The sequence below is a fragment of the Hipposideros armiger genome, unplaced genomic scaffold, assembly GCF_001890085.2.
Source record: "Hipposideros armiger isolate ML-2016 unplaced genomic scaffold, ASM189008v1 scaffold_3, whole genome shotgun sequence".
In the NCBI taxonomy this organism is placed as follows: domain Eukaryota; kingdom Metazoa; phylum Chordata; class Mammalia; order Chiroptera; family Hipposideridae; genus Hipposideros; species Hipposideros armiger.
The window spans coordinates 4826578-4838796 of record NW_017731353.1 but is presented as its reverse complement, the minus strand read 5'-3'; the positions used below and the strand labels follow the sequence as shown (position 1 = coordinate 4838796).

The 12219-nt window shown below is 52.9% G+C and overlaps 2 long non-coding RNA genes across 2 annotated transcripts; one reads left to right on the top strand and one right to left on the bottom strand.

The window, feature by feature from the left end:
- Positions 1-6: 6 nt before the first annotated feature.
- LOC109380754 (uncharacterized) lies at positions 7-2514 on the bottom strand. Its single transcript, XR_002123555.1, has 3 exons — positions 1784-2514; positions 1561-1686; positions 7-933 (listed from the first exon to the last, which is right to left on the bottom strand). It is a non-coding gene; the product is annotated as an uncharacterized LOC109380754 (long non-coding RNA).
- Positions 2515-9591: 7077 nt separating this feature from the next.
- LOC109380728 (uncharacterized) lies at positions 9592-11887 on the top strand. The gene is made up of 3 exons (XR_002123551.1): positions 9592-9693; positions 10672-10932; positions 11736-11887. It is a non-coding gene; the product is annotated as an uncharacterized LOC109380728 (long non-coding RNA).
- Positions 11888-12219: the final 332 nt, after the last annotated feature.

Genomic DNA, 12219 nt, shown 5'->3' with positions numbered 1-12219 from the left:
TCGCCTGATCCTTGCTCTGCTCCTTACGCACATGATATTGTATTTATTCATGGGGTGCTTAAAGTCCAGGCCATCTCCCAGGCCCCGCTCCTGACGGGCGGCATGCAGCCATCCTGGAAATGAACTGGAAACAGCTTTGTGCCGCCGGCCACCGGCGTGGTGCTTGGGGAACCCGTCAGGCCCTGGACACTGCCGGTTCCCCTTGGTGTGTACAGAGCCCACCGCCCTGAGTGAGGGGGTGGGGTCCCAGCTCCAGCTGTGGGGCGGGGCTGGGGAGGGGAAGGGGTGATGCGTCGTCGGGCTGCCTGGACAGGACCTGGCCTCCTGATGGAGTGGCCCTTCTCTGCTCTCAGGTCTTTCTTGCACTAAAAAGGAGAACGGGCCCTGGACGACGGGGCAGGAAGCTGGAGTTCTGCTTCTGGGCTGGGTCGTAGCTAAGGGGCTCTTCCTGGGTAGAGGTCGGAGCCGGGAAGAGCAGTAGGGGTGGTCCTGAGCTGTTTGGGGGCAGAGTCCTCCAAACTCGTACTTTCTGGGTATGAGCAAGCCCTCTCGGCAGGGGTCAGCACTGTGCCCACTTTCCGGCTGCCCCCCCACTTCCCCTGGGCCTACAGCATGCCTGGCCCCCGCTCCCCCGACCCTGGGCCCCTTCTCTCTGCCCATCCTGCCTTTCTGAAGACCTGGAGAGGCTGTGGGTCCAGCCCAGGATGCTGGACTTGGCTTGGGTCTGGCCCCTTGGCCGCCTGTCTCGTGTCAGGAGCACAGACCCACCCCAGGCTTTGCGCCTGGGTCCCCGATTCCTCGGTGTCCCCCTCCCCCGGTGTGGACACACTCCCCCAGCAATAAGGACCGTCCGTGGTCATGGAGAGTACTGTGAAAACAAACCAGTGTACTTACCAGGAGGCACAAGACTCTTGAAGAAAATGTAAAATGAACCTTTAAAAACAAAAACAAAAATATTCACAGAGAAATAAAATGTAATTTTAAAGCAGGCCTGGCTAGGACTTGGATGTTTCTGAACTGGCGGTTCATGTTGCGGCTGACGGCGCCATGTTTCTGGCCGTGGGAGTGAATGTTTTTGGGACCGGGGGGGTTCTGGTGCTAAGGGCCCAGGAGGGACCTGGGAGGAGGCAGGCCTCTGCTGATGCCTTCTCAGCCCTGGGACCTCAGTCCCCACCCAAAGTGCTCCTGGCTGGTGCCCTGTGTGGAGGAGGGGTGGCAGGCATGGGGGTGGGGGCAGCTTGGCTTTTTGGCAAACAGGGTTAACGTTCAGATTAGACTTTTACGCAGGACCTGCAGACCTGCATTCGTGAGGAGGCAGCTGCTAGGACACTGTCAGTCTAGCAGATGGCTCTGTGCCCTGCCCTCCGCTAGTGGCTGATGAAAGGGGGCTGTGTGGGGTCGGAGCACTGATAGTTAATGCTGTCTTCTGATCAGACATTCTTACGAAAGGATGGGGGGTGGGGGAGCCTGGAGGTCCTGGAGTGGCTGTGGGCTCTGAACACGGACCATGGGTTCAAGGCCATTTGTGTGAGTTTGGGCGAGACGCTGAGCCCCTCTTACCTTGTATGGAAAGCGGGTAGCTGCCTCCTAGCTGATGTGGTGAGAACACACTGCTCTACTTGGTTTCCAGGTGTTAACTCCCTGAATCCTCACAACAACCCGGGTGCCATTTCACAGATGAGGAAACTGAGGGAGAGCAGGAGGCTGAGAAGCTGCCCGAGGCCGTGCATCTGGGAAGAGGCAGACCCAGGATTCGAACCCCTGCCCCCGAGCCCAAACTCACAGTACTGTGTGCTCTGAGCCTCAGCGTGTCACGGTGGAGTGTCTGTTCAATGCCCAGGAAGTATCGGTGACTACAAGGCCCTAGGCCTTTGGCTCCCTCCATCCTGGGTTCCCTGGGCAGGAAATGCCTTTCTCATCCACCCACACCACTCCCCGGAAGTTTGCAGTTGTGTGCAGTCAGTTTTCCCGCTGCCCACAGAGAGCCTGGCTCGATCCCTTCGAGGAGGGGCTGCCCGGTCAGCGGCAGACCACAGGCTTGTCTGCCAGGGTGGGCGGTGGCTTCTCGGCATTGCCATGGAGCACAAGGGGCCCCCGTTCGCTGTGGGCATCGGGGATTTGGTTTCTTCTCTGGGTTTTCCACGTTGCAGCAACCCAACGGCGCTCTGCATCCTGTCTCCTGGGTCTGAGACACCGCAGAGGAAATGGCGTAATAGACTCCGCTGGCCTCCTCCACCCAGATGGCTTCTGGGTGGTACGGTTCACTGTCGTGGTCTGGCTTGTGGTTGTGGAGTCGGCTCCTGAGTTCTGCCCGTGAGACACCACGGGGTGTGTGTGTGTACGTTTATGTGCCTGTACAAGGGCGAACAGAGAACGAGTGCAGGCCCAGCCAACGGCAGGAGGAAGCTGAACCGGATCCTAGCGGGATAAGGCCCAGGTCGCTCAGGCATTCTAACCTTCATGCAGGCAGGCAGCAGAGCGGGGACGCTCAGACGGCGGCCTGCATTTGGGGGGGACATGTGCAGGGAGGGTGGTTATGAGTCAAGTGGATTCCAAGTGGCATTTAGTCACAGTGGAAGCCCTCCAGCCTCTCAAGCTGACAGCAGGTTAAATTTAGAAGTCCCAGACTGTGATGAAACACAGACACTGGTCTCGAGCCAGCTGTCACAGGAGCCCGGACCTGGGAGAGCTGGCTGTCCGGCTGGGCCAGGCCCACCTGCCTCAAGACATCTGGCCGACGCAGGAGCACCATGATCCTGACCACCGCCTCTGAAGTCACTCTGGGTAGAGCCCAACCTCTGCTCTGAACACGCTCACTGTAGGTTAGCATCTGAGGCCATAAGGAAACCCCATTTGGTCCAAGGAGACAGCTTACTGGGAAGGGCAGAAAGGTGATGGCTGGTGGCGCTCTCAGGCCTCTGGCCATTTCTAGCAGCTCAGGTGTTCTCTGTCACCTCTGGCTTAATCTGTCTCTTGGTTGTCATCTATCCTGCCTGGGCGGCCTCACAGAAACTGTTTCCCAGCTGGCTGGGGTCCCGGCATTCGATTAAGGCAAATATTGTCGGGAGCAACAGGCCACTGAGCACATGTAGTATTCAACGGTGATCCACCCAGATCGTTAGCACACGACTCCTTTTGTACAGACGCACATCCACACAGTGAGCGCCTGGCATTGCCAAGGCCCTTTCCTGTCACCACTGATCACATCGACTGGTGTTTCCTTTACAGGTGAGGAAACTGGCCCTCAGAAAGGGTCGAGGGACTTGCTAAACTAAAGGTCACTCAGCTGGGAAGCTGCAGAGTGGGTGGTTTCAAACAGCCATCTTTTGACCCCACTCTGTCACTACTTTTTCAGCTACACCGCCCGGCTCTTCCACACCCCGATTCTCTGCCCGTAACGGCTCTTTGCTTAAGGTGGCGCAGAAGGCCCGTAGTGTGATGCTGAGTACGCGTCATCAGCAGCCCCGCTGGCACTGGACGACGGAAATTAAGAACGGCGAGAAAACACATCTGAGCGATTGAGCTCTGTCCCAGTGCCTGTGGCCAGGGAGGCAACCCACGCAGCTGCCCTGGGTCCTGGCAGTAGCCAGCCCAGCTCCCGCCTGGGCAGGGCCCGCCCGGCTTGTCCCTGCAGACAGAAACGCACAGACAGGATTAGTTCCTCCATCAGCCTGAGCCCAGTTTAGGTTTAAGTGCCACTGCCCTGGTTCATTTTTTTATCGTCCGTTTTCCAATCAGACAGGTGGAGGGTGGTGCGGCCGGGTGTTTACAGCAAGTAAGACGCAGTCGGAGGCCCTGTGCTATTCTTGGCGGCCACTTGCCTTGCTGAGTGAGGTCGGGCTGGCCGCCTGACCTCGCATGCTGTGGTTTTCCTAATCGGCAAGCCAGGACACGCACACCTGGCCGGTCCTCCAGCTGGAGCCGGCAAAGCGTAGAGGTTGTGCTGAGGGTGGAAATGCACCCGGGCTGCCTGAGAATGGCACTGGGCTGGTGTTTCTAGTAGAGACCAAAGACTTGTCTCTCTTTCAACAAGGCTAAAAGTCGCTGCGACATCCAGACGACAGGACTTGGTTATCTAGGATTCTCAGCATCAAAAAATGCATAGAGCACCAGCCAGCTAGCCAGACGAGTGTATTCAGTTTTTTTTCACAGCTTTGAGAGAATAGTTCACGTACCATACAATTCACCCATTTAGGGTATACGATTCAAGGGTTTTTAGTAAATTCACCGAGTTGTGCAGTCATCACCAATTTGGGGATATTTTCATCATCTCAAACAAAAGGGTTGGTACCTGTTAGCTATCAACCCCCCACCCCCACCCCCACCCCAGCCCTAAGCAACCACTAATCTGCCTTCTATCTCTATAGAGGTCCCCACTCTGGACAGTCTGTGAGTGGGGTCATATGAGGTGTGGTCTGTGTCTGGCTTCCTCCACCCAGCAGTGTTTTCCGGGTTCACCCATGTTGTAGCAAGCATCAGCACTTCTGTGTCACCCAGTGTACTTTTAGTCATCTCCTATGCGTGAGGTCCTTTGCGGGGTGTTGGAGAAGCGGCAGCTCGCAGCACACTGAACCGAAGAGGACCAGTGAAATGTTACCCAGAACTAACGCGATGACCTCTGCAGAGGGCTGTGAAGAGGACTATGATGGGCCCCGCCTGGTCTGGAGGGTCGGGAAGGCTTCCCTGAGGGGGCCCTTTAGTGGAGACTTGGAGAATGGGCCGGAGTGCCTGAGCCTCATGGGAAAGGGGAGAGGACGGGTGTTCTAGAGAGGAAGCAGCGCTGACGAACTGACTGGGGAGACAGCACTTGGATGCCTGGTTAAGGATTTCAAATGTTATTTTAGAGCAACAAGCGAAGCGGGTGCTGGGCTCCATGCTGACTTGGGGCGGGGGTGGGGTGAGGACAAAAGGGAGCGAGACACAGCCGGTGCCTCAGTTTGGGGCCCTTACCACCTTCTCTGGGGGAGAGCACCTGTGGACGCCTCTCTCGACCCTGATTAGCTGTGAACCAGCGGGAGCAGCTCTTTAGAAGGCAGGCGCCCATCACTTATGAATGACCAAGACAAGACGCTGTGGAGGAGACAACCACAGAGTCCACATGCGGAAGTCCCTGCACGTCAGCTGTCCTCCGGGCTTCCCTGGGTTGCATTTCCTGTTCCTGCTGACACAGCTGGGTGGGAGGCAGGAGAGGGTCATGCTGAGCTCACCTGGTTTGCATGGCTGCTGCACCCCACCCTGGCTGTGTGACTTGAGCAGGTGACCTTTGCTCTCAGGTCTTCCTATCCTCAAACATAGAATGGGGATAAAAATGGCTGCTTACCTCACAGGATTCGGGTGGGCATTCAAAGGTCAATGGACACAAAGCACCCACCCAGCACAGTACCCGGCATAGTAAGTGCTCAGGAAATCTGAGCTATTAATACTGGCAAGCCCCTGAGCCTCCGTCTCCTCGTTGCCAGGTGGGACTGTGGTGCTCTTCTCACAGGACAGGACCCAATGGCTCAGCAACACAGCCCTTGGCACAGGGCCTGGCACAGGGCCAGGAGCCCAGTAGGTGTTAGCTGCTACTGACCTTGTCAGCAATTGTTAAATGGTTTTCTTTTTTGTCCCAATTTCAGCTGAGACGGGGAAGGTAAAAAACAATACATGTGGTGTCACTTCCTACTCCCGGGCCCCTCACAGGCTGAGGGACCCAGGAGCACTCCAATCAGCACCTGTCCAATCCCTGCTCAGGTGAGGTATGTGTGGGGTGAGAAAGAAAGGCCGCCTCGGAGAGCGCTGTTTGCAGCCTGTGTGTTTCTCAGGGTAACTTCACTCCAGCCCCTTCCCTCTCGCTCTAAAAACAAAACAAAAGCCTGCTGGGATTTTCATGGGATGGCATTGAATCTATACATCAATTTCGAGAGAAATGGCATCTTAACAATATCGAGTCTTGACAGTCTCTGATTGATGAAGACAGTCCTCCATTTACTTAGGTGTTCTTTAATTTTTAATGTCAGTCAGCAATACTCTGTAGTTTTCAGGGTACAGGTCTTGTACATCTTTTGTCAGGCTTATACCTAAGTAATTTATATATTCGATGCTACTGTAAATGGTATTGGCTTTTAAAATTTCAATTTCTGATTATTCATTGCTAGTATGTAGAAATATTTTTTTCGTATATTAAGCATATATCCTGCAACCTTGCTAAAAAGTCACTTACTAGTTTTAGTTTGGATTTTTTTCAATAGACTTCATAGAATTTTCTATATAGATGATCATGTTATCTGTGAACAAATTGTAACTTCTCCCTTTCTAATCTGGATGCCTTTGCTTTTCTTGCCTCAGCACATCGGCTAGTTCTTCCTGTACGATGTTGGGCTGAAGCAGTGAGAACGGACATTCTTGCCTTGTTCCTGATCTGGGGTGAAAACATTCTTTCAATTTTCTGGAAGAGTCTGTGTATAATTGGTATTAGTTCTTCCTTAAAAATGTGGTAGAATTCACTGGGGAAGCCATTTGGACCTTGAATTTTCTCTATGAGAAAGTTTTAGATGACAAATGACTTCAATAGCTATAAGGCTATTTGGGTTATCTATTTCTTCATGAGTTTTGATAGTTGGTCTTTTTCAAGGAATTTGTCTATTTCATCTCAGCTGTTGAATCTATTGGCATAAAGATACTCATAATATGCCAACTGTCCTTTTAATATCTGAAGAATCTTAGTGATGTTACCTTTCTCATTCATGACATTGGTAATGTGTGTCGTCTTTTCTTCCCTGATCAGTGTGGCTAGAAGTTTATCAATTTAATTGATTTTTTTCAAAGAACCAGTTCTTGGCTTCATTGATTTCCTTTTCATCTTGTTTTCTATTTTGCTAATTTTTGCTCTGATCGCTATTCCTTTCTTCTGCCTATCTTGAGCTTCATTACTTTTCTTTCTCTAGTTTTCTTTTTTTTAAGGAGTTTTTTTTCCCCCAAGATTTTTTTATTGGGGAATTGGGGGAGGGGAACGGCATTGGGGAATTGGGGAAGGGGAACAGACAAGTTGCTGTCCTTTGGTTCTTCAGTCTAGTTGTGGAGGACGTCGCTTCACTGTCCCATGTTGGTATGATCATTGCGCTTTTCCCGGATTAGGAAGTCGCTTGCTGGCCATTGGACGGCTGCTTAAGGCAGCTCACGAAAGCTCACGCCCGCTGCCGGCCACTCACAGCAGCTTATGGGAGCCCACTGCAGCCCCACTGCAGCCTACGCCGTTGCCAGCCACTCTCGGCTGCCCAGCTCCAGGTCAAGCTGTTGTTCACCATCTTAGCTGTAGAGGGCGCAGCGTCACTGACCCTCATGTGGGATCCAAACTGGGGCCCTGCTGCTCAGAGCTGGCGTCCCAAGCGAACTCTTAACCAATGTGCCACTCGGCTGGCCCGTTCTGTTTCTAGTTTCTTAGACAGCCTTCTTCTTTTTCAAATATAGGCATTTTCGTGCTATAAATTTCCCTCTATGTACAGCTTTAGCCTCACAAGCTGTGGTTGGTTGTTTTCATTTTTCAATTAAAAATATTTTCCAATTTCTTTTTAAATATCTTCTTTGAATCATGGGTTATATAAAAATGTTATTTAGCTTCCAAATATTTGGGGATTCCCCAGATATCTGTTATTGATTTCTAATTTAATTCGGCTGTGGTCAGGGAACATATTTTGTTTAAGACTTGACTGCTTTCAAATTTACTGAGACTTGTTTTGTGACTCACAATGCGGTCTATCTTGGTATTTGTGTACACTTGAAAAGGACATATATTCTACTGTGTTGGGTGGAGTGTTCTGCAAATGCCAACTAGTTCCAAGTTGGTTGATAGTGTTGTTCACGTCTTCTATAGTCTTACTATTTTGGTGCCACTTCTATTTAATTATTGATTTTTATGGCGTGGTTGAATATGTGGAGATAAAATATTTACCACAAGTTTGACTGTGGATATTTTCCTTAACCAGTAAACACTTATTGCACAAGCTGACACATCATATACGTGTATCTTTTTACGTCACAATGCTCTGAGAAAGATTTTACCTCTGGGCAGCCATCTCATTTGTTTGGGAATATAAACAGATAATAGAGCAAGCGTCTCAGGTCTTGCAACAAACTCGTTTTAGCTGCTCACTTATAGCTATATACTAATAAGTGCAAGGGTCATTCTGTGCAGTAAAAGGGAAGTGGGCCAGGAACGGGGAACTTAACATTGTGCCCTCACTGTAATAAATGATTATAATAATACCAGCTTTATATACAACATCTCATTTAATCCTCAACAAATCTAGATGAATGTATTACCATTCCCTCTTTTTATAGATGATGGAACTAGGGCTCAGAGAGGTTAAGTGACCTGCCTGAAACCACACAGCTAGGATAGGCTTCAAGTCCAGGCATACCCAGTGTTAACCAATAAACAATGTATGGGATTGAGTCACTTTCTTCCCCTTTTTGGGTCTCAATTCCCTTCTATGTTCAAGGGGGAAATTGGAAAGGATAATCTTTAGCCCTAAAATGTGGGATTCCCGCATGCGCCAGCTGTGCTGTGTGCCAGGGCCATGGAAGGGAACACACATCCTACGGCCAGCAACACTCTCGGTGAGAAAAAGGCTGGGTGACAGGTGTGTGGCTGGAACAGCCAGGGAGCCACACGCAGGAAATCGGGCACATCGATAAACGCTTTTGGATGATGACACTGGTCCCGCCATCTGTGATGCTGACAGCCACACTTGGCTTGAATGTCTCAGTGATGATATTTATTCGTTTCCAGAATGGCTCAAAATGAAAAAAGACCATATAGACGAGAGTCAGGAGCTGGCCAGGTCAGATGCCTGAAGCCTGAGTGGGGAAGAGGGTCCAGACCTGAACTCAGCTCACAGTAATCGCCAGCACTTGGCAACGGAGGCGCTCGGCCCCCATGGGCCCTGGGCAGCAGCGTCTGCGGGAGGAATTCAGGCTGCACTGTCAAATCACCATATGCAGAACATGCTAACATAATTATAATAGTTTCATTTCCCTACACCAGGGCAAATCTTGTTCCCTAAAACACAGAGAATGAAACTGATTTAAAAGCAAACATCCCAAGACTCTAGAATTCTAAATGCTTCTGAAAATGTTGGCTGGTGACAATTAAGCTGTTTCATCAGCACATACAGCCCTTCTGTCAGCTGCAGCCAGTGACTCAGGATTCAGCACGCCAACCCTTCCTGCTCCTCCTGTACTCTGCCCCCCCACCCCGCCCCAGACCCCCTTGGCCAACTGGAGAGCTCAGGAATAGTAGGATTAGCAAGGGGTGGGGCTCCGAGGGGCTCTAGTGGGGTGTGGACTGTTCTCGCCTGCAGGGAAGGAAACCTATAGACGGACGGGGGTCCGGGTGACCCTTTCCTGGGGGCTCGCTCTGCACCCTCCTGGGCCAGGGTGAGGCTGAGGGGGAGACAAAGGCAAGAAATCTTTCAGCGAGGCCCTATCCCTCTTTTGGGTGTCCTGGTCCTGAAGCGAGCACTGCTGTTCCGCTCTGGGATTGGACGAAAATACTGTGGGCGTGTACCCAGGGCAGGGGGGCACCGGAGCTTGTCTCCTTGGGCTGGGTGGCTACAGTTCCTGGTTTCACTGTGAAGCCACAGAAGCCACCTGTGGATGGCCGGGGACTATGGCTGGCACCATCCTGCACCCTGTGCATACTTGCCCTGTGAGGTATGTGGCATCTGCCCTATTTGAGCTTGGGCCACATGACACTTGTTCCAGTGGGGAAGCATCAGAGGCTCGTCCCCAGGTCTGTGTCCAGCTTCTGCTCTCTGTCACCCACTGTGTGCCACTGACAGCTGCTCCGGCCCCAAGCTAGCACCTCCCTGGGCTGCAGTGACGGCTGTGGGGGCTCTGCTCAGCTCGAGCAGCGGGCACTAGAGCCAGTCCCTGGGCCTGGCTCTGACACTGGCCTTGCTGTGTGGCCCTGTCCCTGCCCCCACCCCCTTTGTCCTCTCCTGCTGGGGTCTGGCTTTTGAGGAAGTGCTGGCTTCTTTTTGAGAAGCCAATCCGGGGTAGCATTTATCCCAGTTCTTGACTCTCAGTGTCCTGGTGCTGTCAGGCAGGACAGACAAGGCCGGCATGGTCCCTGCCCTCATGGAGCTGTTTAGCGGGCGGGGGACAGACTAGATAAACAAATCAACCAACCAACCACACAAATAATTTATGCCTCTGACTAGCAGTGCAGTTGGACAGGAGAACACGAAGTGGGAGCTGCTGGGTCTGAGCAGGGCTGGCCGCCCGGGGAAGGTGTCCCGGAACGTGGAGTTATTGAAACTGAGACCTGTGAGTGAGCAGGTCTAGCACGGGGCACTGCAGCCGAGGATGGAAGGCCAGAGGTGGGCAGGGGGAGAACGGGCCATTGGAGGCACAGAGCCAGTGCAGAGAGGCCTGGAGAGTGAGGCAAGAGGGACTGATGTGACCGGCAGGCCACGGCAAGGATTCCCAGTGGAAGGCCGAGCCGGGCGTGGCTGTGAGAACCAGCCTCGGGGGCTTTCCTCCCAGTCCAGGACTCCTGGTACCCAGGAGAGGTCGGCAGGAACAGTGCTGGAGGGATGTCGTGAGAGGAGAGGTGGGCCTGCTCCACCGCCACGAGCTGCTGTGGGCCCCTGCCTGCCGCCCTCTCCCACACAGACTCTTTCTTCGCAGCTGGTGATCTAGGGCTGAAAACAATGCGGAGAATCTCCGGCCAGGGCTGTGGAATGGATGGGGTTCTATTTATAAGCAGAGAGGGGCTGAACAATGGAGCAACTGCCGCCTCAGTCACTGGGTCTGTGGCCTGACCTCCTGGGGGACTCTGGAAAACCTCAAAGCCAGACCCCGGAAGAGGCAGCAGAGGAAGGAGGATTAGACAGCTGCAGGGCGCGGGGCCAGCTGCTCCCTCCAGGATCTGATCACCATCAGAAGGCGGTGAGCAAGCCCCCATTTGTGCACGGTGTGTGCTAACACGGGCTAAGGAGACTCAGCCTCTGCCCCGGCCCTCCCCGGGGTGGTGGTTTAGACAGACAATGACCGCGCACAAGGGTGGAGCCAGCGGGACGGGTCAAGTAACTACACAATAGGCAGGACGCCTGCCGTGGCCCATGTGCAATGCCGGCTCATTTTCACAGGGCAGACAGGACACAGCGTGATAAGGGGCTTGGCAGTGTCGCTGGCACAAGTGTCCAAGCATTTCTTTGAAAATGAATGACCACCTTGGGGAATGGCGGCTGGCCCGGGCCTAGCAGACGGTGGGGGGTGGAGGGGGTGCTGTGGCACAGGACAGGGCAGGAGGCACAGCCCCGGTTCCCGGTGGCTCCCTCACTACCTGGCTCGAAGCTCAGTAAACTGCTTCCTTTCTCAGCCTCACGTTCTCATCTGGAAGACGTGGGTTCTAGTATCGAATAGCTCGTAGGTTAAATGGGAAAATGTCCCAGTAGCACTTAGGATAGACAGCACCTGGCACACTGGAAGCGCTCGATGAATGATCACTACTGTTAAAACTGAATACACTTGACGCCTGAACAACGCGCAGGGGGTGGGGGTCAGGGGTGCAGACCACCCATGTGTAACTGAAGTCAGGCCTTTAAATACGCGGATTCCCCACTGAGGACCGAAAGCACAGTTGACCCTTACACGGGTTTGAAGTGCGTGGGTTGTGGGCTGACTGCACAAACGGGGGAGCGTGCGTTAGAAGCAGCCTCCCAGAGGTAAGCTAAGCTTTCGTCCTGCAGCAATGAGGAGCGTTCGCAGGATGAGTTCCAGGACTCCGGCTCCAGCGGAAAGGTTCCAAGGTTAAGAAGATCTGGTAATGGCAGACTATGTCAGTTTATTGATTTACAAAGCAAATGTGAATATTAAAGGCTCAAGAGAGTCCTTTGATAAAAAGAGCTATTACATTTGTTCTGTCCATTTCTTTCCCCAACTTAGGTGACCGTGGGGCCGTTTTGTTTTGGCTCAGTATGAACGTCTCACAGGAAACAATGTGCAGGAAGGAGTTTGGGGACTAAAACAGTGTCAGAGTCCAATTGCCTTTGTCCACACGTGAGTGACAAACAGACACATCAGGGGGAAGAGAGCAGGATGGAGAGCACCCTGCCCTGAGTCCCACCCAGCAGGCGACGCCTAAAGGGACGCAGAGCCTAACAGCCAGCAACGCGTAGCCGCGCTGGCCAGGGGCTCGTGAGAAGCTGCACGAGAACCCGCGAGTTGATGAAA